General features: G+C 42.8%; 1 pseudogene; it reads right to left on the reverse strand.

The window, feature by feature from the left end:
* Positions 1–2337: 2337 nt before the first annotated feature.
* LOC122141903 lies at positions 2338–13257 on the reverse strand (annotated as a pseudogene).
* Between the last annotated feature and the right edge of the window lie 12509 nt (positions 13258–25766).

Consider the following 25766-nt stretch of genomic DNA (forward strand, 5'->3'; position numbering starts at 1 on the left):
TGGCTTCTACAGCTTCTGATTGATTGATTGATTGATTGAATGATTGATTGTAAACTCGCAGGGATTTCGATTGGCGTCTCACAGTGTCACATCAAAAGGAGACAGAAAATAGAATTGCAATAGAATTCTCCGAAACATGCTAACTGTTCTGTCCAAGCTCTTAGTTGTGTGGGAAGACTAGTGGAGGAACAGAGCCGTCAGTATTACAGTGCATTCTGGGTAGGTCTTTGATATGACCTCTCCTGCTGTTTGGTTTAAAGGTGGCAGTGCCAATCAAAGCTTGACCTTTGACCTTGATTCCCTGAGGAGGACTGTAAACTCTTCATCATCATCAGCTCGTCTCAGATTAGGACTTTCCCATGAGCCTTTGCGGTGTCAGATAGTTTCTGAGGAAATCTGTACTGTTCTGGGAACTTCCTGTTGCTTTTTAAAGCGTCTCAGCGATTTGTCACAGTATCGGACAGTGTGTGTGTGTGAGTGAGTGAGTGTGTGTGTGCGTGTGTGTGGTTTCTCTTAGCATCAGTGCAGTTCATTTTAACAGCTTGACCACAGATTCTTTCCTGTGGTGAGTATTTCCTATTGAAACAGGAAGGGTGGGCCACATCAAAGCGCTCGTCCTGGCTGAAGGTTCATGTGACTCTCACAGGGAAGATCTTGTGTTGCGGTTGACCTTGCTAAACAGCTAGCGGTGTGAGAGGAAAACGACTTTCACCCCAAAATCAAAAGCCAAAAATCAATCAGATTTAGATCATGAAGAAAAGAAAGCCATGTTTTCAGATTTATGCACGTTTAACACATCTAGAACTCTAATGAGCACACTACTGTATTAAATACTAACAAAAATAAAAAACAAAATACTGCTGTTGGCATATCTAATCGTTGTTTTTGTCATTGCCTACGTCCATGAGGGAATTTGGGACTCTTTGTGGTTACGGGGACAATGGCCCACGGCAGTTAATAGAAAACATAATGTCGCATTGTGTTGTTGTGATTGGGGGGGGTAGAATATGAATATGAATATTGGTCATAAGTTTAACAACTCTCCTGTACTGAAGCAAAGGGGATCGTAGAGAAACATCATGTTTTGATTTAGTGCTGGCCCTCAATAATCAGATGCTGACTTATAAATGACGAGACAAAATAATAACCGAATTGACACAAATGGGACTCTTGTTCGCAAGTTTTATATTGCTTGACTATTAACACAGGTGTCGTTACGATGATGATCAGTGGACTGTGCTCATGGTCTGTTGATAGTTGTGCATGAGGCTCGAGCAGTTCAAAAGTTTTTACCCCCCGATCTGTAATGCATTTTGGGGCGGCTTCTGGAGCATCAGTGAATGTTTGCAGCTTTATAATAGTTGTGCTTTAGTTCCGCTTTCATTCTAAGAGATCATACAGTCACTGGGGGGGAAGAAACTCATATGGCAGGAAGATGCTGGAAAAAAGCAAGCTATGGTGGTACAGGGAACTGAAGAAACAGTGGAAAGCTGAACTGATTGAGAAACAAGAGACTCAGGAGCAGTACCTGCTCACTGAACACACAAACAGGTAACCCGGGTTAGAATTCTGGGTCTTTGTGTGAATATAGCTCCACCCTTTGGCTGGTTTTCTTACTAAATTTGAACATACAGGGGGAGTGGGGGGGGGGTGGGGGGGGGGGGGGCGGGATCATAAAACTGGGGATTGGGGGGGGGGGGGGGGAGCTGCTGGGGGGGGGGTGGTGCCGGAGGGTGGCGGGTTCCGGGGGGTGGGGGGGGGTGGGGGCCGGGTATGGGCGGGGGGGGGGGAGGGGGGGGCTTGGGGGGGGGCCCGCCGTGGGGCGGGGGGGGGGGGGGGGGGGGCCGGGGGCGAGGTGCCGTGCGGGCGGTGAGGGTGTGTGCGGGGGGGGCGGTGGAAAAAAGGCCCCCCTGGGGGGGGGCCCGGGGGGGGTGGGGGGGTGGGGGGGGTGGGGGGGGGGTGCCCAGGTGGGGGGGGGGGGGAGGGGGGGGGGGTTGTGGGGGGGGTGGGTGGGGGTGGGGTGTGGGTTGGTGGGTGGTGGGGGTTGTTTGGGGGGGGGGTTGGGGGGGGGGGGGGGGGGGGGGTGGGGGGGGGGGGTGGTGGGGCTGGGGGGTGGTGGGGGGGGGGGGGGGGGGGGGTGGGGGGGGGGGGGGGGGGTGGGGGGGGGCTGGCGCCGCGTGTGGTGGGGTTTGGGGGGCCGCGGGGGGGGTGAGACACTTTTATTATGGATGGATACACTTTATTTCACTTCTTTGGACTGATGCACTGCAGCACCATGAGTGCCATTAAACAGCTTGAAAGATCCAAAGACCATGTTTAATATAACTCTGACTGGATTCATCTGAAAGAAGAAGGTCATAAACACATAGGATGACTTGAGGGTGAGTAAATATGGGGTATTTTTTGGGTGAACTATCCCGTTAAGATATTTTGTCTTGTTTTCTGAAAATATTATCCAAATTGTGTTATTAATGTATCAAAATGAAGTGAGATCATTGTATCAAAATGAAGTGAGATCATTTAATTCAAAGGCTAAACAATATTATTTTTCTTACCTCAATGGCAGATATGTGCTACTTGTTCTAGCAAAACGAACAAACTTCTTTTTTTTTTTTTTTAGAAAAACAAGACATAATATATATTGTTTCACCTTTTTTTAGAATTGACCAAAGTCATTTTACTTCTTAATTTCAGAATTTGTAGATATTTATACTAGAAAAACAAGACAAAAATACTAAGGAAAGAAAGACATTTTTTTGCAGTGTGACACATCTGGACTCCCTAAATACAACATGGCATTTTTTGAACTCCTCTGATTTTTGCTGCACAATGAGTAACATTTTGCAGATTCAGTGAGGTGGATGTAAACCTATGAAGGCAGCTTTACATCACAGCTTATCTGAGCTCACTGAAGTGTGTCGTCTCGGTGAGGGTGGAGTGTGTGTTTCGCTCTCTGTGAGAGTAGTGTGTGTGTGTGTGTGTGTGTGTGTGTGTGTGTGTGTGTGTGTGTGTATGTGTCTCTCTGTGAGGTGTGTGTGTTTCAGTCTGAACTGTCTCTGTAGGTGAGTGAGTGTGTGTAGTGTGTGTGTGTGTGTGTGTGTGTGTGAGTGAGTGTGAGTGTGTCTGGGTGTGTATAACGTGTTCTCTGTGGAGGAGGTGTGTTTGTGTCTGTCTGTCTCTGTGAGTGAGGTGGGTGGAGGTGGGTGGGTCGCACTCTGAGAATGAGGTGGGTGAGGGGGAGTGAGTGTGGGGGTGAGTGGGTGTGTGTGCAGGCCTCTGAAGTGAGTGTGTGTGTGAGTGAGTGTATGTGTCTCTGTGAGTGAGTTTGTGCCCTCTTGTAGATGTGTGTGTGTGTGTAGAGTCTCTGAGGTGTGTAAGTGCCTCAGAATGTGTGGGTGCCTCCACGAGGAAATGTGTGTGTGTGTGTGTGAGAGTGTGTGTGGGCCTCTGTGAGTCTGTGTGCGGGTAAGTGCCTGAGAATGAGTGAGGTGTGTGTGTGTGCTAGTGTGTGTGCCAGAGTCTGTGAGTCAGTGTAAGCGGCTCTGTGAATGAGTGTGGAGTGTGTGTGTGTGTGTGTGTGAGCTCTGAGTCTGTGTGTCACATCTGTGAATGGAATGTGAGTGTGTGTGTGTGTGTGTGTGTGTGTGTGCCTCTGTGCGTCTGTGTGTGTGCGCCTCTGTGAATGAGTGTGAGTGTGTGTGTGTGTGTGTCAGTGAGTGTGTGTGTTTGTGTGGGGCAGCCTCTGAGAATGAGTGTGTGTGTGAGAGTGTATGTGTGTGTGTCTGTGTGTGAAACGGTGGGTGTGTGCCTCTCAGGTGAGTGTGTGTCGCCTCTGAGAGAGTGAGAAGTCTGTGAGTGGGGGGCAGTGTGTGTGGGAATGAGGGGGTGTGTGTGTGTGTGTGAGTGAGTGTATGTGTTGTGTGTGTGTGTGTTTGTCATGTGTGTGTGTGTGTGTGTGTGTGTGTGTGTGTCTGTCTGTCTGTGTGAGTTTGTGTGTGTGTGTGTGGGGGGTGGTGGGTGGTGGTGGGAGGGGGTGGGGAGTGTGTGGGGTTGGGTGTTTGTTGGGCATGTGTCGGATGGTGTGGAAGATCCAGTCCATCTTGGTGGTCCATCCTCCATGGTGGGGCGTCGCTCATCTGTTTGGTGAAGTACTCCAGAGCGCCCTACTGGTTCTGCTCTCCAGCGCCAGCTGCCTCTTGCCAGGTAGGCGATGTAAGTCGAAGTTTCCCAGCTCAGGCATCCCACAGCCCAGCAGCAGAGAGAAGAAGGTTGATGAAGAGGCTGGCGTGCTGGACGGATGGCCAGATATGCTTTATGCTACATCTCCTGAGTCCTGAGAGGCACATCACACTGAACACACAGGTGCTATAGATGTGAGAGGGTGTGTGTGTGTGTGTGTGTGTACTGGTATATATGGTTTTATGAGGACTAGAATTTGTATAATGACATAGATTACCTAGCACGTAAAAATAGTTTATGAGGACACTTCCTCTGTCCCATTGAAACAAAGAGGCTTTTAAAAAAATACAAAAGCGGTGTTTTAAGAAATTCAAAAAATTGTTAGTAGTTTTCTGTAAGGGGTAGGGGTTCCCGTAGGGTTGGTGTAGAGCAATAGAAAATACAGTTTGTACAGTATAAAAACCATAACTTGCCTATGGAGTTCCCTCAAAATACAAATGCAAATGTGTGTGTGTGTGTGTGGTGTGTGTGTTCACACACCTCTCAAAACTCTTTTTGGTCTTTGTGCACTCCTGCACACCCTTACTGATGGCTCCATCAGGAAGTCTTGTGTGAGAGCGAAAGGAACTCTCGGGCTCGCTTGTACCCAAATTTCTTCTTTTATGATCCAAGAAAGTGACCAAAGTCGATGTGGAACGGCTTCAGGAAAACACCATCACATGATCAGTTTCTGATGAGTCTGAGCACACTTTGGGTTCAAAAAGACACTTAATATTCACTAATATCATCGATTTAATGCACTAGCACAGTTAGATGAGAGCAAAAACCTTTATATGAACTGGACTGAATAATGACTCTATTGTCTTCTGTGAGCTGCTTTACAGCTGAACTTGAACTAGTTTCATAATTGATGAATTTTTATAATATTAGGGGGTTGTTCACACATAACCCGTTTTTCATTCCCCACGCGCTTAATTTTCTATTGTTTTTTCTATGTAAACACACTTAATGGGCGCGGCATGATACGGCGCAGATCTATACAGGTGGAGCTGGGGAAGGTGGAGGGTTTTCTTGAAGTGCACTGCTACTGCTACAGGTAGCTTACTGCCAAGCATTTGAATGTTGAGCAGCAGAGCTCTTTGGCTACCGATACAGGAGAGAACCAATCAGCTGTGACGTGATGATAATGTCATTATGTCATACTGAGTTAGATGCTGCTCCGGACTAAGCCCATCTAAAATAAATTTGTATTTACATGATTTTGTTATAATGCTGGTTGCTTCTTGCTCCCTCATTGTATTTGGATTCCCTCATACAGTGTGTGTGTATGTATGTGTGTGGGTGTGTACCTGTCCATTCTCCCTTCACCATGATGTTTGCTGTTGTGTCTATCGCCGGCGCCTGCACTTAGCGATGGCCACACAGCATCCAGCACAGAGCGTGCAGGGCTAAATCGATGGCTCTATCGCACTGCCTGAGAGAGAGAAACAGGCTGGATCATTACCAAGAAGTTTTCTGTCTTAACAAACATTTCCCCCTGAGTCTCACACATTCATTCCATGAAGAGACTGGAAAACAGATTTAACCCTTCTCAGTTTAGGGTTCTGGAAATAAAAACTTTAAAGACAGAGCAACTTCAAGCTCACAAGGCTGTTAATCGATGGAATGTGTTTTATTTGAAGCCATCTGTTATTTCCACATTTTCGCTTTCCAACATATTTTTAACAGTGGATTTTGTGTAGAAAAACTACATTATAGACACCCACCAACTTGTGAATTGAACAAATCTAATCAAGTAGAATTACCCTCTCAAAACACTTCAGTATTTGTATATATGAACATATTTTGAAGTTAACTTACAATATAGTGTTTCCACATATAATCAACATCTTTTACATCTAAGCAGCTTTTAGATTTCTCCATCTACAGTTTTATATACATGACCATGGTTTTAATTTGATAATGGCAGCAGCGGGCTTCATGGATTGTAGTTTTTCCTCATTGAAGTCAGCATGCTTACAGTCTTGTATCTTTGTCTTTCTGTCTGATTATCAATTTTTTTTTTTTTTTTTTTTGTGTGTGTGTGTGTGTGTGTGTGTGTGTGTTCTTACGCCTCCTTGTTCTATCTCTCTCTGATCCAGTGGTGCAGTGTGGTTATTGAACTGCAGCTACTTCAGGCCTCCTTTACACTGAATTCGCATGATAGGTAAGCAGTTCTTCAATTAATTGATTAGACTAACACAGTCACTGGCGGACAGACAGCCATATTTTGGTAGCATTCTGCACACACACAGAGTGTTTTTCAGCCAGGATTATGGATGTAAAAGTGAAAGCTGTGTGGGCTGTGATTGGTGGATGTATGCATGCGTGGGCTGTGGGATTGGCGGATGTGTGACTGGTGGGCTGTGGGATTGGTGGATGTATGCATGCGTGAGCTGTGATTGGCGGATGTAAAAGGAAGGTGTGCTGTGATTGGTGGATGTATGGCGTGTGAGCTGTGGATTCATGCATGTGTGAGCGCGCTGTGATTGTGGATCTGTGGCTCATCAGTGGGCTGTGGTTGGTGGATGCTTGTGGGAGTGGTGGACTGTGGGATTGGCTGATGTGTCGCGAGTGGTGTGCTGTGATTGGTGGATGTATGCATGGGCCGTGATTGTGGATGGGGATCAGGCTGTGATTGGCGGATGTGTGTGAGTGGTGGAGCTGTGATTGTGATGTGTGCGAAGCTGTGTGCTGTGGGATTGGTGGATGTATGCATGCGGGCTGTGATTACGGATGCACTGATGGGCTGTGGATTGGTAGATGTGTGTGTGGAGTGCTGGTCAGGATTGGTGGATGTGTGGCGGCGGTGTGCTGTGGGATTGGTGGATGTATGCATGCGTGTGGGCTGTGGATTGGCGGATGTGTGGAGTAGGGCTGTGGGATTGGTGGATGTGCGAAAGCGGGTGTGCTGGGATTGTGCGATGTATGCATGTGGGCTGTGATTGGTGGATGTATGCATGGCGTGGGCTGTGGGATTGGCGGATGTGTGTGAGTGCTGGCTGATTGGTGGATCTGTGTGAGGAGGGCAGTGGGATTGGCTGGATGTGTGTGGATTGGTGGATGTGTGCGAGCGGTGGGCTGGCTGTGGGATTGGTGGATCTGTGTCAGCAGTGGGCTGTGATTGGATGTGCGAGATGTGGGCTGGGGATTGTGGATCTGTGTCAGCAGGGCTGTGATTGCATGTGTTCTGAGCTGCGGGCTGTGATAGGTCGACCACCGCAGGCCCAGCCCCCTGATTCCCAAGCATATATCTCCATGATTTTAATTAATCTACCCAGCGTCAGCATGTCTTGCCCGTAGATCTACATCCACACACAGATATTGGATTATACAGATATAGTTGTGGAGTCTGACTCAGGGAGTTGCACGTCTAAAACACATGGCTCACCGTCTCCGTTTTTAAAGATGATCTCATTATTGGTGAAGAGCAGCTCGCCCATGATATCCCGGATCTCCCAGTTCAACCACAGCGTCAGCTTAGCTGAAGACATGATAACGGCACCCCTCCAACCCTCAAACACAGAAATATAGAGCTAACCCTTTTGCGCACTTCTATGGGGGGCCCCTCATCCCCCCCCGTGTTGCGGTCGTGGTGCAGTGTGTGTGTATGTATGGGTGTGGGTGTGTACTGTCCATTTCCTTCACCATGATGTTGCTGTTGTGGCTGTCGCCGATGGCCCAGAATGAACTGGGCCACACAGTAGCCAGCAAACGAGCGTGTGAATTAAAATCGATGGCTCTGGTGTACCTGAGAGAGGAACAGGCTGGATCATTACGCAGTTTTCTGTCTTAACAAACATTTACTGAGTATCAACACATTCATTCCATTGAAAGGGACTGGGAAAAAAGATTAACCCTTCTCAGTTTAGGTTTCTGACATTAAAAACGTTAAGACAGAGCAACTAGCTCTGAGGATGTTAATCGATGGAATGTGTTTTTGTTGAAAGCCATCTGTTATTTTACATTAATTTCAACAGTATTTTTAACAGGGATTGTGTGGTGAAAAATACATACAGGACAATTCACCAATCAGGAATTGACAATCTAATCAAGTAGAATAACCTCTCAAAAACACTTCAGTATTGTATTATAACCTAATTTTGAAGTTAACTTACAAGTATAGTGTTTCCACATATAATCAACATCTTTACATCTACAGTTTTAGATTTCTCCATCTACAGTTTTATACATGACCATGGTTTTTAATTTGATAATGGCAGCAGCGGGGTTCAAGTGGGATTGTAGTTTTTCCTCATTGAAGTCGTTACGTTTACAGTCTTGTATCTTTTTGTCTTTCTGTCTGATTATCATTTTTTTTTTTGTGTGTGTTGTGTGTGTGCATTGTCTGTGTGTGGTGTGGGTGTTGTGCGTGTGTTCTGTATGTGTGTTCTTACGCCTCTCCCTTGTTCTTCTCTCTGATCCAGTGGTGCAGTGTGTTGCTATTGAACTGCAGCGCCCCTTTCAGGCCTCCTTTACACTGAATCTGCATGATGGGTGTGCGAAGTTCTTCACCCCTCGATTAGACCAACACAGTCGCCGATGGACAGACAGCCATACGGCAGCATTCTGCACACACACAGAGTAAGCCAGCTGTGATTTGGCGGATGTATGCGAGTGTGCTGTGGGATTGGTGGATGTGCATCACGATGTAGGCTGTGATTGGCGGATGTATTGTGACTGGTGGGCTGTGATTGGTGGACTGCGGTCATGCGGTGAGCTGTGATTGGCGGATGTGTGCGAGCGGTGTGCTGTGATTGGTGGATGTATGTACGCGGTGAGCTGTGATTGGCAGATGTGTGGGCGGAGGCTGGATTGGTGGATCTGTGTCATCAGTGGGCTGTAGTTGGTGGATGTTTTGTGAGTGGTGGACTGTGATTGGCTGATGTGTGCGAGTGGTGTGCTGTGATTGGTGGATGTATGCATGCGGTGGGCTGTGATTGGTGGATGTGTGTGACTGGTGGGCTGTGATTGGTGGATGTGTGTGAGTGGTGGGCTGTGATTGGTGGATGTGTGGCGAAGGTGTGCTGTGATTGTGGATGTATGTATGCGGTGGGCTGTGATTGGCGGATGTGTGTGTGGACTGGTGGGCTGTGATTGGTAGATGTGTGTGTGAGTGGTGGGCTGTGATTGGTGGATGTGCTGAAGGTGTGCTGTGATTGATGAGGTGGATGTATGCAGTGCGGGGTGGGCTGTGATTGAGTGGATGTGTGGAGTGGTGGAGGCTGTGGGATTGGTGGATGTAATGCGAAGGTGTGCTGTGATTGGTGGATGTATGCATGCGGTGGGCTGTGATTGGTGGATGTATGCATGCGGTGGGCTGTGATTGGCGGATGTGTGTGAGTGGTGGGCTGTGATTGGTGGATGTGTGTGAGTGGTGGGCTGTGATTGGCGGATGTGTGTGTGATTGGTGGATGTGTGTGAGTGGTGGGCTGTGATTGGTGGATCTGTGTCAGAGGTGGGCTGTGATTGGTGGATGTGTGCGAGCGGTGGGCTGTGATTGGTGGATCTGTGTCAGCAGTGGGCTGTGATTGGTGGATGTGTCTGAGCCGTGGGCTGTGATTGGTCGACTCACCGCAGGTCCAGCCCCTGATTCTGCCAGATATTCTCCATGATTTTAATAATCTGCAGCGTCAGCATGTCTGGCCGTAGATCTGCATCACACACAGATATTAGATTACACAGATATGGTTGTGGAGTCTGACTCAGGGTTACGTCTAAAACACATGGCTCACCGTCTCGCGGGTTTTTTAAAGATGATCTCATTATTGGTGAAGAGCAGCTCGCTCATGATATCCGGATTCTCCCAGTTCAACCACAGCGCCGCTTAGCTGAAGACATGATACGGCACTCCTCCAAACCTCAAACACAGAAATATAGAGCTAAAGCTTTTTCCAGAGGGGATTTGGGATTTCTCTTTTTATCAGTCCATACTAAATCAGAAAAATACTGCCCCTAACCCTAACAGACAGAAACACAAACACATGTTGTATAAATCAGTGTGCATGAAATATGAAATATGTTTGTTAGAGAAAAAACACTTTTAAGATTGAAATGTACAGATGCAAATAAATAAAGTGCAATAAAGCAAACACATAAATGTGTATTTCGGATGTTTTCTTTCCACGAGTCTAAAAAAAGACATGTTATGGAAGCAAAATAGACCAAAATCTCAAAATCAACCAGTGCAGGAAAACACACTGGGTTTTGCCTTTAGTCTTGTATTATGTGATACACATGTACTGTGTGTGATTGAGTGTAGGTGTGTGTGTGTGTGTGTGTGTGTGTGTGTACCTGAGATTGCCCAGCTGGTGTACAGGGTTCAGAAGGGAGAAACAAAACCCCTGCAGCGCCTCCATGTAATCTGGGCGGGACATGTGCTCCACCAGGAACTTCATCTGATTTGTCTACAACAGCCAATCAGAATGCAGGATCAGCTTCATCAAACAATCAACAGTCTCAGTAAACGGGTGAGGATGGTGACATCACTGGATCAGGTTAGTGGCTTTGAGGCTGCATTCCAGTCCGTTTTTATGCCCCTTCACTCGCAAAACGGTGGGGAAGTTGTGGGGACTCGTGGCCTAGTGGTTAGAGAGTTTGACTCTAACCCTAAGGCTGGGGGTTCGAGCCTCGGACCGGCAATACCACGCTGAGGTGTCCTTGAAGCAAGGACACCGAACCCCCAACTGCCTCCCGAGGCGCCACCCAGCATAAATGATACCACTGCTCCGGGTGTGTGTTCGCCACCGCTGTGTTTGTGTGTTCACTGCTGTGTGTGTGCACTTTGGATGGGTTAAATGCAGAGCACCAATTCTGAGTATGGATCATCATACTTGGCTGTGTCACGTCACTTTCACTTTCACTTTTCAAATTTCCCTCCGTCTCGTTTACCGGATGTACATCATTGATTGCGTTGCATGAGTGCCCTCTACTGGCAGAATCCTTGCAATGGGCTGAATGGAACGTCCTAAGCCCTTGAGCACTTAGAATTCGCTATGGAATTGGTCTATTGTTATTTTTCCCCTTACAAAGTTGTTTGCTGCAGCATTCTATATGTATATAGGGCTGTTATAAATGTTAAATATATTACAGAGTTGTTTGGGGGTGGGATAAATTAAACATGATCTGCGATTGACAATCTAATCGTGTTGCATTGTGGTCTATGGAGTGGCCTGAAGTGTGCATATGAAGCAACACTTGCTCCCTCTGTCAAAATCAAGGGGTCACGGGTCTGTCCATATAAACCTTTCTCTCGTCCAATCTCACAAAAGTGGAACGCACTTCAAAATGGCAGCGGGGGATTCCCCGAGCTCAGTTCTTAGGAAGACATGATTAGCGCATGTTTCCATCACCTGTTTATAATCTGTATTTTGGACAGAGTATTGCATCAGAAATGGGAGTGATGGAAAATGCCAAATTTTTTATAAAAAATCCCTTAATTCGCGCAAAAAAGTTTTACGCGTTGCTTTAGGGTTAATGCGAATAATGGAAGATAGAAACACATTTTCCAAAATAAATTCCTCCATGCACATCAAAATGTAACGTGACTTTGTGCTATGAGAACCGATCTTGAGTGTCACAGCATCTGGAAACGTTGATTTGGTTTGTTCTGAAATGCCCGAGCAAAGTCTGCATATTTCTGTATAATTAAGGTCTTACATGATTGTGTTCCCAAACAGCAGTATCCACCTCTGAAAGCAATGTCCGCATTTATTGTGTTTCGTCTGCTCACTCTGAGACGCAAGTAATTTATTATATATGAAACTTATTATATTCAGTGGCTTCATTTAGTGATATATAGTGCCAGTTTATCAGGAAATGATGATTTTGTTCTCTTTGACTTGTTGGATGGAAGCGGTAATTGTTCACAAATGCTTTATGCAATATTCCAATTTTGCGCATAAGTTAAATTAGCAAATTTGGAAGGAAACCTGGCTACTGACTCTTAAGTGTTAAGGAGCATCTTCTGTCTCACCTTTCTGCGTCTCGCTCTTTCTTCTCCTGTTTGAGTGTGTCTGTGAGGTTTCACCAGCTTGTCCATGGCCTCCACCTGTCTGTTCAGGTGTTTGAGAGGTACATACCACATGCCCGAGGGTCAGAAGGCCTCCAGCAGCAGCCCCGAAGCGCCCGAGACACCGTTTTATTGTGCATCTCAGACCTACACAACACATGGCAGGGGTTATTATCCTTAAACTACAACTAAAACCATAAAAAACATTTTCATTACTTTAAATAAAATACACATTTTTTTAGCTGGTTGGCAAGATAACATCTCTCAAGCCCTCCAGGACAAGATTTGAGGGACCCTGCTTTATTGCAACAAAATATATAATGTATAATGAGAATCATATCATTTATAAAGTAATGAGAATCACAGATACACGTCAAGAGGCGTAGCAGAGATTTAAGAGAATATAGTCTCTTTCTTTTGATTTCGGCTGAATTGTGAGCCTGGATGTTTCCATGAGATTCACACAGATTCATGTCTGAACTCACTTCAGAGTGCCAGAAGAAGAAATGTCCGATCCTCTGATTGGTCAGTGCTTTCTTGATCAGGAACCGAGCTAACGGGTTATCCAGATACATCTCATATTTCAGCACCTGAAAACACACACAGATACAAATGAAACCTGTGGGGGGAAACAGGGAGCTGGAAAAACGCTCCAGATTCTGACATACACACACACCTGCACGAGCTGCAGCAGGTATTGGCTGAGCTTGTCGTCCGTCAGGCCCTGGATCAGGCAGCGCAGGGCAAAATCTCGCACCATGGGATCAGGGAAGTTACAGTCCAGCAGTTCCAGAGCGGATTCAGGCTGCATGAGCGGCCAGTCCTTCAGCAGACAGTAGATCTACACACACACACACACACACACACACACACACACACAGATGAGTGAGGGGAGTGCTGGATGAACGGTTGTGTGTTTAGACCGTATCATAGTACTGAGACAGCTCTCCTTAGAGTTACAAATGACCTGCTCTTATCATCTGATCGTGGTTGTATCTCTCTATTAGTGCTATTGGATCTTAGTGCTGCGTTCGACACTATTGACCACACTATTCTTTTGCATAGACTAGAAACACTTTGTTGGCATTAATGGAAGTGAATTAGCATGGTTTAAATCATACTTATATGACCGCCATCAATTCGTAGCAGTGAATGAAGAGGTACTGTATCATATCGTTCACAAGTGCAGTATGGAGTACCTCAAGGCTCAGTACTAGGGCCGTTACTTTTCACGCTTTACATCCCAGACAGCAACAAGTGTTGCCCCAGATCTGGCCCACATCTGGCCAGCATAGACTTCATGTGGGCTAGATGTGGGCCGGATCTGGGCCAACACTGCAAGTGGTGACGGGATGTTACCCCTGGGAGGATATCATCAGGAAACGATGTTAGGTTTCACTGTTATGCTGTTGATACTCAGCTCTGTATTTCTTCACAGCCTGATGAAACATACCAATTTGCGGAATGCATATTTGATATAAAAAACTGGATGACTAGTAATTTATTTCTGCTAAATTCTGAAAAAAACAGGCATGGTGTGCTTTTATTTCAGGCTGCAACACATCCCAAGGTTTTTCTCCAATTTCTGTCCCAGATGGAGTTTTGGTTCCTTGCCACTGTCACCTTTGGCTTGCTTAGTTGGAGTTTTGGTTCCTTGCCACTGTATTGTCAGATTGACTGATCTGCACACACACTAGTGGAGAGAGAGCTGAACTTGGATAATGACATCACTGAATCAATGAGTAACTGACCTCTTTCGCTGGAGAAAACTGACCTGTTTTATTGTCCTCCTGCCTTATCTGCACATTGTGAAGCTGTTTGTATAGCTGTTGTGAAGCTGACACAATCTGTATTGTATAAAGTGCTATATAAATACAGGTGACTTTGACTGGACTTGTGGATCCTCTCTGTTGTACCTGTGACACCTCGTATCCGTGAGTTCCACTTGACAGACAGCAGGAGTTTGGGACGGCTTTCTGGAATATTTCACACAGTAATGCCTGCAAAACAAACACATCGCTGTCACTGTGCTGTCATCATATTTGTGTTGAGATTAACCGATTAATGCCCTGTGGATCCACAGCTGGAACGGGCCATCATTCTCAACGCAGACTGTGTGTGTTTGCCGATGTCTCCACAGGAAGTCTTTCGCGCTCGGAGAGCTCATACAGTGGGTCTCGACTGCACAGTGTGCGCAGTTGCTCGGCGTCCGCTGCGATATGGAGCTTGTCACACGCCAGCCGACTGCTCTGATTGGCCAGAGAGAGTCAGCATGAGTCCACAGATTCACTCTGACAGTGTGTGTGTGAGTGTGTTGCCTTGTCAAATACCAACACTTGCAGTTTTGGCCACTTGAGGCAGAGTGTGTGCAGCGACAGGGAAAGTAAAGAAGCGCAAAGACTGTCCCAGGTCTTACAAACGGCAAAGCGCAGTGCCCTTAAAACCACACTGAATCCACATTATCTTCAATACCTCTTTTTGGGTTGGGTAGGGATAAAGGGTGATGTTCTGGTTATTTACATAATTTTATTCATCTATTGCTATGGATGTTTAAAGGGGTCATATATGACGCCATTTAAAATTTTCCTTTCATAATAAAAATAAAAAAAATTCTCGAGCTCATTGTAGCAGGATGGATTCTGATTGGCTGTCAGTGCTTTTTTAGTGTTCATCAGTTGGAAAAAATCATTCTGAAAAATTATTCCAACGATATCGTTTCTCTGTGCCTTTATCGTAATAGCTGTGGTTGGGGACTCTACTGTCCTTTACATTGAGAATGATTTTTAGAACTGTATCTTTATCGTTATCTTTATTGTTATTGTTCATTGTGTGAACAGGGCTTTAGTGTATCCCATATCATGCATCATTTTTGGGAATAAATCATGAGACTTCTGACAAGATCTCGTGAGAGGGTCACGGAACACATTTCCAGTGTAAGTTAAAATATTAATATAATAATGAGAATTATTACATATTTTGTTTTTGTGGGTGTGAGTGGGTTTGGGGGGCGGTGTTTGGTTTTTGTGGGTGGGGTATGGTTGGGGTGGGGGGGTTTTTTGTGTTTTATTGGGGGTTGGATGTGGGGGTTTTGTTTTTTCTTTTGTGTGTTGGGTTTTGGTGTTTGTTTTTTTTGTGTGTTGTTTTGCGGTGTGTTTTGTGTTGGTGTTGTGTGTGTTGTTGTGTGTTGATATGGGGGGTGTGGTGTTGTGGGTTGTGTGAGGTGGGGGTAGTTTTTTGGTTATTGGTGGTGGGGTTTTTTTTTTGGTGGGGTGTGGTGAGGTTTTTGGGTGTGGTTGTTTGTTTTTGTGTGTGTTGTGTGTGGATGTTTTGTTGTGTGGTGGTTTTTTGGTTTTTGGGTGGTTTTGTGTTTTTTTTTGTTGTGGTGTGGTTTTTTAGTTAATTTTGTTTGTGTGTTTGTGGGTGGTTGCGTTGTGAAGGGTAATGTGGCGTGTTGTGTGTGGTGTTGGAATTTTGGTTTTTTTGTTTGTGTGTGTTTTTTGATGTTTGTGATGTTGGGATTTGTTGTGGTAGGTTTGGTTTTTTTTTTGTTTGTTTTGTTGTTGTTTTTTTTGGGTGTGTTGTGTTTTTTTTTGGGGTTGTTGGTGTTTGATTTGGGGGGGTTTTGTTTTTGTTTTTATTTTTTTGTTTTTCTTTTTGGTGGGTGTGTAATTTGTGTTGGATTGGGTTTGTTTGTTTTTTTGTGTTGTGTTTGGTGCCGATTTTTATTTTTTTTTTTTTATTGTTGTGTATTGTGTTTTGTTGTGTGTTTTGGTGTGTTTTGGTTTTTGCTTTGTAGTTGGTTTTTTAGTTTTTGGTGTGTATTTTTGTTTTTTTTTTGTATTTGTTTGATTGTGGGTGTTTGGGATTTGGTTTGTATGGGGGTGTTGGTTTGGTTGTGTGTTGTTTTGGTTTGTTTGGTTGTTTAGTGGGGTTTTTTGGTGTGTGTTTTTTGTTTGATTTTTTGTGGTGGTGTGTTGTTTTTTTTGTCTGTTTGTTGTGATTGTGTGTTGTTGTGTCGTGGGTGGTTTTTTATGTTTTTGTTGTTGATGTGGTTTGTTTGTTTTGTGGGTGTTGTTGTTTTTGGTTTGTTTTGTTGTTGTGTTTTTGGTTTTTTGGCTTTGGGTGGTGGGTGTTTTGTGTGTTTTTGGTGATTTGGTGGTTTTGTTTTGTGGGGTGTTGTGGTGTTGGGGTTTTTGAGGGGGTTTGGTGTTTGGTTTGTTGGGATTGTTTTTGGCGTGTTTTTTTGTTGGGGGGTGGTTTTGTGTTGTTGGGTGTGTTATTTGTGTCTGGTTGTTGCTTTGTTGTTGTTTGTGTGTGTGTGGTTGTTTTTTTGTTTTTGGTGATTTTTTTGGTTTTTTTTTGTTGTGTGGGTTTTTTTTTTTTTTGTGGTGGGGTGTGGAGTCTTGCATTTTTTGTAAGGGTGTTTGTGTGGTTGTTTTTTGTTGTGTTTGGTGTGTGGGTTTTTTTAGTTGGTTTGTGGTGTTTCTTTTTGGTTTTGTTTTTTTTGTGTGGGTGTTGTGGGTTGTGTGTTGTTTGTTTTGGGTTTATGTTTGTTTGTTTCTTGGAGGTTGGGGGTTTTTTGTTTTTTGTTTGTTGGGTTTGTGTGTTTGTTGTAATGTGTGTGTGGGGTTTGTTTGTTGTGTTTTCGTTGGTTTATATTTTTTTTTGTTTTTTTTGGTTTGTAAGTTGGTTTTTGTTGTGGTTTTGTTGGTTTTTGTGTCTTTTTGTTGAGTGTTTGGTGTTTTTTGTTTGGGGTGTTTTTGTTTTGGGTTGTTGGGGTTTGTGGTGGTTGCGTGGGTTGGTGTGGTTGGTGTTTTGGGTGTGGTGTGGTAAAGTGCTATTTGTTTGGTGCTTTTCTTGGTGTGTGGTTTGGTGTTGAAGTGGTTGTGTTTGTTTTTGGTTGGTTTTTTGGTTTTGTTGGGGGGTGTGGTGGGTGTTGTTTTGGTTTTGGTTGGTGTGTTGTGGTTTTTTCTTATATGTTTGTGTTTTGTGTTGGGTTAATGGTTTTTTTGGGTGTTTTTGGCGGGGGGTTGTTTTTTTTTTTATGTTTGTTTTGTTTTTTTTGTTTGTGGGTGTGTTGTGTTTTGTGTTTTTTTGTTTTGTGTTGTGTGGTGTGGTGTTGTGGTTGTTGAGTTTGTTGTAGTTTTTTGGGGTGTGTTTTGAATGGTTTGGTTTTTGTGTGTGGGTTGTGTCTTTTTTTCCTTTGTTTTTTGTTTCGGTGTGGTTTTGTTTTTTGTGTGTTTGTTTTTTTTTGGTTGGTGGTGTTTGTTGTTGGGGTGGTTGTGGTGTGGTTGGTGTGGTTTTGGCGTTGTTGTGTAAGGGTTTTGTTTTGTTGTTTGGTGTGGGGTTGTTGTTTGTTTTGTTGTTGTGTTATGTTTTTATTTTTTTTTGTGTTGTTTGTTGGTTTTTTGGTTGTTGTTGTGGTATTGTTTTTGTTTGTTTGTTTTTTTTTTTGTGTTTTTGTTTGGGGTGTAATGGTGATGTTTTTTTGTTTGTTTTTGTTGGGGTTGTTGTGTTTGTTTTGTTGTTTGTTGGGTTGGAGTTGTGTTGTGTTCGTGTTTGGTTTTGTTTATTTTTCGTGGGGGTGAGTTTTTGATTGGGTGTTTGTTGTGTTGTGTTGTTTTGGTTGTGGTTTGTTTTGTTTGTTTTGTTGTGTTTGTTTGTGTGGTTGGGTGGTGTGGGTATTCCGTGTTTGTTTTAGTTGGTTGGGTGGTGTGTTTGTGTATGGGGTGTATGGTGGTTTGTTGTTGTTTTTTGTTTCGTGTTTGTTGTTTGTGTTTGTTTTGGTTTGTGGTGTTGTGTGTGTAGTTTTTGTTTTTTTGTTTTGTTGTTTGTGTTTAGTGTTTTTGTTGTTTTTTATAATCTGTTTGTTTTTGTTTGTTTTTGTTTAGGGTTGTGTTTTTTTGGGTTTGGATGGTTTGGTGTTGAGGGTGTTCTTTGTTTTGTGCTATGTTGGTGTAGTTTTTGTTTGTTGTTTTTGTTGTATTGGTTTGTTTTTGTGGGGTTTGTCTGGGGATGGTTGTGTTGTGGTTGATTTTTAGTTGTTTGTTGGTTTTTTTTGTTGTTTGGGTTGTTTGGTGCTAGTGTGGGTGTATGTTTTTGATTTTTTTAGTGGTGGTGTTTTTTTTTTGGGTTTGTGGGTTTTGTTGGGGTTTTTTGTGTTTTTTGTAATGTTTTGTTGTTGTGTGTATTTTGTTTTGTTTTTGTGTGTGTAGTTCTTTGTTGTTTGTTTTTTTTTTTTTTTTTTTTTTTTGTGTTGTTTTCGTTTGTTCTCTTTTTGTGTTGTTGGTGTTCTTTTGTTTTTGGTTTTTTTTTTTTTGTTTGTTGTTTGTTTTTTTTTTTTTTTTTTTTTTGTTTGTTTATTAAGTTGTGTTTGTAGTTTGGTTTGTTTATTTGTTGTTTTTTTTTTTTGTGGTTTGTTGTTTTTGTTGGTGGTATGTTTTTTGATTGTGTGTTGTTTTTGTGTTTGTTCTGTTGTATGTTTTTTTTTATTTTTTTTTTGGTTGATTGTTTGTTGTTTGTTTTTGTGTGTTTGTGTGTGGGTTTTTTGCGTGTTTTTGTTTGTTTTTTGTATATTTGTTGGTTTTTTTTTTTTTTTGTGTGTTTTTTTGTATTGTGTGATTGTTGTTGTTGTTATGTTTGTTATTCGTTTTGTGGTGGTGTTGTTTGTTGTGTTTTTTGGTTTGGGGTGGTTTTATGTTTTGTTTTTGTTCTTTTTGTTTTTAATGGGGTAGGTTGGTTGGGTATTGTTTTTTAATTTGTTGTTTTGGTTTTGGGTGTTTGTTGGTGGGGTTTTTTGTTTTTTGTGTTTTAATGTTTTTGTTATTTAGTTGTTTTTTTACTTTTATGTGTTTTTGTTTTAGTTTTGTGGTTTTTGTGTGTGTTTTGGTGGTGTTTTTTGTATAATTTTTTTTGTGGTTGTTTGTTTTGATTTTTGTATTTTGTTTTTGTTTTTCTGTGTTATAGGTGGTTTTTGTTTTTTTTTTATGGTGTTTTGGGTCTGGTTGTGTTGTGGTTGGGTTTGTTGTTTTTGATTTTTTGCTTTTATTGTGTTTTTTTGTTGTATGTGTGTTGTGTTGTTAGGGTTTTTTTTGTTGGTTTTGGTTTGTTGGTCTTTTGTGGTGTCTTTGTTGTGTTTTGGTATAGTGTTTTCGTTTTTTTTGTGGTGTGTGTTATGGTGTTTGTTTTTTGTTTTTGGTTGATTTTTTTTGTGTGTGGATGTTGTTGTTGTTGTGTGTGGTTGTGTTGTGTGTTTTTTTTGTTTTTAGTTTTGTGTTTATTTTTTTTTTTGTAAATTTTTGGTAGGTTTTTGTTATGTTTTTAGTTGTTTTTGGTGTGGGTTTGTTTGTTGGGTGTTTATGTTTTGAGTTGTGGTTTGTTGTTGTGTTGTTAGGTGTTTTATGTTGTTTTGTTTGTGGTTTTTGTTTTTGTTTGTGTGTATTTCGTTGGTGGTGTTGTTTTGGGGGTTGTTTTTTTTGTTTGTGTTTGTTTTTGTTTGTTCTGGTGGTTTGTTATGGTTGGTTGTTGTGTGGGTTGATTTGTTGTGTTTGGGGTGTTGTTTGTTTGTTTGTGTTGCTTGTTTTTATTTTGCTTTTAGAGTTTCATTAAGTTGTTTTTTTTTGTTTGTTTGTTTTTTTTGTTGATATTAGTTTGTGTTTTTTTTTGGTGTTTGGTGTATTGTGTTAGTGTGTTTTTTGTTGTGGTGGGTTGTGGTAAGTTTTGTGGTCTTATGTTGTTTTTTTTTCTTTGGTTTTTTGTTTTTGTGTTTTTTTGGGTTTGTTTTTTGTTTCTGTTTCTGTTGTTATTTGTTTTTTGTGGTTTTTTTTTTGTTTTTGTTTTATTTGTTTGTATTGTTTTTTTTTTATTTTTGTTTTTTGTGTGTGTTGTTTCTTGTGTGTTGTGGTTTGGTTTGTTTTTGTTTTTATTTTTTTATTGGTTTTTTTTTTTTTGTTTTGTTTTTTTTTATGTTTGTGTGTTTGTTTTCTTTTTTTTTTTTATTTGTTGTTTTGTTGTTGTCTCAAACCTGGTTCGATGTCTCATGATGTTGAACATGTTGAACCATTGCGTATGTTGCAACAACCAAGCAGCTACCGGACTCTCATGGTGTGTGTTGAAAGGCCCATAAGTGGAAGCGCGTTGCACTCCCCTCCCCGGGGCTCACTCCAACTTCCTCTGTTCGTGGGCAGGGCGGGGCTGAGGCGTGATGTCGGTCCTTCACGGCTGTACGACGGAGCCATGAAGCCGCTGGAGGGCAGCCAGCGGACTGTACAGTAGACTATCCTTACTGAACCAGGCCATGATGTGAGCCATCGAACGGCCCAAGCCGGATGCAGCTAACCCTGATTTCCTACACAAACACACACAACACACACAACACCGTTTACAGGAACATCTCACATACAAAAAAAGTCATCTCAAACACCACACTCTAACATACTCAGCCTGAGCCTGTGCTCCGCACTCTACCAGACCTCACATCAAACATTTGTTTTCAAAATGCTTTACCGAGTTTTATGAATGAAATGGCTCCATTTCTCAAAACTCAACACTACAAACAAAACAACGACACACACATAACATACAAAACATCACAACACACATCTTGCAAAAGCACGATTGTTTTTGTTAAAACTCTTCCTAAAACGGTATTTATTGTGCCGTGAAGTAACTCTAACAAGTGCACTAGAACAAGTCCTCCTTAGAACCGGACCCTTTGCTCATAAAATCGACTGTGGCTCAGAATCTAGTGCGCGCACCACCCCCCCCTTGTGGACAACAATAAGTATCACTAAAAAGAATCGAAGAGGTGCAATGCCATGAGCTGAGTACGCATGTGTTCGGCAAATAGAAAACACATGCTAAGATTATGATGAAATGCATAAAATGCCCAAGTGTACTGTGACCTTAAAGATGGTGCAACCCAAAAATGAAAATTTTCTGTCATCATTTTTCACACTCGCCAACCTGTATGACTCCTCCCTCTTTCTTTCTTTCTGCTGAACACAAATGAAGATAGTATTAATAATTGCTGGGAAACCAAACAGTTGGAACGGGTAGCCATTGACTTGTCAATAGGTATGGAAAAATGTGAATGGAAGCTCGATGGCTACCAGCAACTGCTTGGTTCCCACATTATTAATACTATCTTCTTTTTGTGTTCAGAAGAAGAAAGAAACTCAGACAGGTTGGGTGGAGTAAATGATGACAGAATTTTCATTTTGGGGGTGAACTATCACTTTAATGGCCAATGAAAGGCAGAAAATGGAGAGAAAAAATGACATGTCACATTAGACCATAACCCGTGAGAACAACTCTGGCTAGCAGCAAATAAATTGTATTTTAAATGTGATTTGCAGTGTGCTTCTCTCAGTTGTTTAAGCATTGTGTCTCCAGTATTGGCCACCTGGTGGTCTTTTTCTTTCACATTTGCATTATCTTGCATTGGTAACAAAGCATGTGTTTGTTTGCCAGATATTAAGACTTTAATCCCCCAATTAGTGCGGAAGCCCATTTTCTGCCACTGAATAAAAAAAAAATAAAAAAAAATGTACTTGTGTTTTTTTTTTTTTTTTTAAATCTTATTCTGACTTTCTGCTCAGAGATTGTGTGAAAAAGTCAATTGTGAGGAAAAAAATATGAAATTGCTAGATGTAAACTCTGAATTGCAAGACAAAAGTCAGAGTTGTGAGATAAAAAGTTACCCAATGGCTTTGTTTTATTTTTTATTCAGCAGCAGAAACAGGCTTCCATAAATTAGAGCTTTTCATTTCAATGGATGCATTTCATGCCAGTTTTTTATCAATCCTCCCAATCTGGCAACCATTCTCATGTGTTTTCTCTAGAAGCTAACCGGGGAATGGTGTTACTAGTTCAGAACTCAAGGAGTTGATGATATGATATGAGCACAAAACTCTATCTAGTCTAAAATCTGCTGCAAAGCAGGCATGTCATCCCAGCCAGGCTCACCAAGACTAAATTACATTCCTTCCCTGTTTAATGTCCTGAAGTATTTTTACTCTACTTTTTCAGAAGTGTCAAGTACTTTATCCCAGAGTATTTTTCTTTTTAAAGAAAATAATTTACTTCCACTGCTGTTCAAAGCATAATAATTGAGACTCTTTGCTACTGCAATACGTTTTCATATTAAAATATAAATTGCATTTAGAAATCTAGTATTTTCTTACTTGTACTCACGTAAAAAGTAATTCAAAGATTTACTTGGAGTACAAAGAAAGCACTACACTTTTAATGTTAGCCTTAAGTAGTAAAAAGGTAAAGCTCGTAACAAGCATACCTGACACAATTTGTACTTGAATTGCCATTACAAAACAACGAGTAAGACATTATGCTTTGGAATGTAGCAGAAATAAAGTTTTCTGAAAAGAAAAAACCTCTGAATACTTTTTAAATGTACTTGGAAGTAAGAGTGAGGAAATACTGCCCGTACTGGTGGCTGCCTCTTTCAGAATGTGCACACACAAACATACAGTGGTGAAGCGACATTCTCCTCCCTCAGTAACTTCAAAGGCAACTCTTTTTTCCCCTTTTCTGGATATTTTCACGCGCTGCACATAGCAGGCTAGCGTTACTGTTGCAGCTGGTTGCTATAGCAACAAAAGATGGCCATCGAAGCTGCTGTTTTGTAACCAAATGCAGCTGCCAGCTTTTAATTTTTGCTAAAGAGGCATGCCCTTGTTGCTTTTGCGTGTCCAGAAAAAGGCGCCCGGTGTGAACCCGTCTAATGAGTCCCAGCTGCGCCTTGTACTGGCTGAGAAGGTGTTTCTCCAGGGAAGGTACTTTCGTCGCAGCCTGCACCGCTTTTGAGCATGTGCCCCGCAGCCTTAGTGCTACTCCTTTTGCACACAGAGCCTTGGCAGCTGCTGGCGGTGACAGATGCATAGCTGCTTGGCGTCTTCTTCTTGGGATGGCTTCTGCGATCAGCTGCTCGGCGAGAGAAGATCGTGGCGCGATCTTCCAGAAGTGTGTACTTCTGCTTGGAGTTGGGCCGGGGACACGATCCCACCCAGATGGTGACTTGTTCAGGCGGCACTCGCGCCAGCACTGCCAGGAGAATGAACCCGAGAATCACCACAAAAATGAAATCCGTTAAAATATTATTACTGCAGTTTTATTTGCAGCTGTGTACGCGCGCATTTTCCAAAAGCACCTTTCTCTTCCAAACTTTACACAGACAGATCAAGAAGTGCGCAAATGGCAGAAATGTCTCTCATCCTCTTGCAAAAATGAAGCGCTTTATTCCGAAATATCACACACTCATCAAAAAAGCAAGCGTCCGCGAAGCACCTTTGATAATGAAAATAATAATTCCCTTCATTTAACAAAAGATGATATTTATTATTTAAACTTATTAGTACTTGTGTGTTTGACACAAAAAGTGTTGCTATGAGAAAAACCTGAAGAAACTGGAGTCAAGGCTGATTAATTGGTCTCTGGTTTTGCTTAGATTTTGGTATTAGCTTCTGCGCAGTGATGACAACTTTAGGCTACTGTATATCATTCTGTGTGTAAGCCGCATGAAAAAAAATCCACTGTAAAAAATAATTTCCAATAACATCTTGTTTTCCACTAAAGTATAAATATCTATAGGAGGTTGCCTGAATCAGGATGCAAATTATGCAGAAGAGTAAAAAATTATGGAGATGTTCAAGAAGTCTTTGTTTTTCACAGAAAAGAAAATGTGTGTCCCAAATTTTGTTGGATTTTTGCTTTTAAAAAGGCTTTTAAAAAACTTCCAAATATCTACATCAGTGGTAAAAAAACAAAGCCAGACACCTCATTGCAACCAGATGACTGTGCTGTTCCTGCTGCGGCTCCTCAAAATAGACTCTCCAGACTTTCAGGCTGGCTATCTTAAGTAATTTGCCTTTTCAGAAATATCCACATCCTATTCAAAGAGCAGACTAAAACTTCCCTGATAAATACTTTTGCATGTTTCATTACTGGAAGAATCATGGCGGCTTTTTAGTGCGAATCTCTATACAGGCAGGCAATTCAGCGGCTCTGCATTTTTGACAGTCACCGCTCTCCCACCTAGTAGACAATCAAGCCATTCCTTTGGCAGCATGGTGAGAGGAGGCTTTGCTCACCTGGCACGGTCAGCTGCTGCACCAAGAGGAACTGCTCCAGTATTTAAGTGACCAGAAACTTCTCGCTTTCAATCCCAGTATTTTCTCCAGCAGTAACTATGACAGACTATGGGAGCAGAAATAATACTGTGTAGCTGAACAGAAGACTGTTTCTGCTTACTAAGCATGCTAGCTATGCTCACCTCTGTGTCAGCGGCTTAGTGTGAGCATGAATCTGACTTTTTTCTGAGGTTGCCCCAGAGACACCTGCAGCGAATCGCTGGGTGTTTTAGATCGAGCTGGTGATGCCAGCTCCTGCGCCAGGTGCGCACTGCTGAGCCGAGTTTGCTGGCCAGATGTGCTGCGGCAGGTCGTGGGAGGACTCCGTTGGGAGGATAGAGCGTGGGGCGCCTGTGTGTGTCGCCCCTCACTCGGCGGCTCCTCCACCGCCTCCCCTCACCTGCGCTCAGGAAATGTTCCTGCGCGGAAGTCCTGCACCTCCGGGTCCCCTTCACCAGCTCGAACTCACAGATGGGCATCCCTATAGGTGGCTCCTGAGCTCACACACATCCCAGCATTCCCAGCTGTGCTACATCAAAGCCCTCGATTCTAATGCCCAGCACTCTAACCACTTTAACTAACAAATCCGGCCCCAGGAGGCCATGAGCTAAAGCTTGCTGCCTTTATGTGTGTCCCTTCATCCCCTCAAAGCAGAGAAAGAAGAGTGAGGCAGGCTGCTCCCCTGAAACTCGCTATTCCCACTAACAAGCCACCTACTCCCACCAGCCTCTTTACAGAAGCTATGCTCAGACTGCATCCAGTCCTCTGAGTGGCCCATGTGTAATTTTTCTTCTGCTCCTTACACGCTACTGACCCACACACCAGAAGCAGAGAAGGCATCCTGCATCAGGTAGGACTTTTTGCCCAATAAGTGCAAATATGGAATAAGAATAAAGCAACTTCGAAATCTGGTGACCCTTTTCTAGCATATGAATTATGTTAAATAACTTTAAATATACTCTATGTATTGAATCCCAGGCTCATATCCATGCTCTCCCAACCTTAATCCAACTTAATCCAACAATCTAATTTCAACCATGCTGAGCCCTACTCTAGGCTCCTTTCCTGCTTTGTGGCCCCCCATTTGCTTGAGGGGTCATAGCCTTTTATTGCTCAAAAAAGATATTTAGCTTTTCTTTACTTCAGCCTGAAATGCTTATTCCATTTCATTTTGAAATTACCAGAGCTTTATATTAGCCCATAAAAAGTAAGAACTTTTCACATATTAAAATCAAGCAAACCCAGTCCAAATTTTACTAGTAATGTCCTGCATCTAACATAATCACGGTACTTTCCATAAAAAATGCTTTCAAAGTAATTAAACAAGTTACTTTACTTAGCAGAATGCTTGCATAATATTGTAATCGTTGTACCCAAAAAGCCAACTCACT

The sequence above is a fragment of the Cyprinus carpio genome, chromosome B23 (genome assembly GCF_018340385.1).
Source record: "Cyprinus carpio isolate SPL01 chromosome B23, ASM1834038v1, whole genome shotgun sequence".
In the NCBI taxonomy this organism is placed as follows: Eukaryota; Metazoa; Chordata; class Actinopteri; order Cypriniformes; family Cyprinidae; genus Cyprinus; species Cyprinus carpio.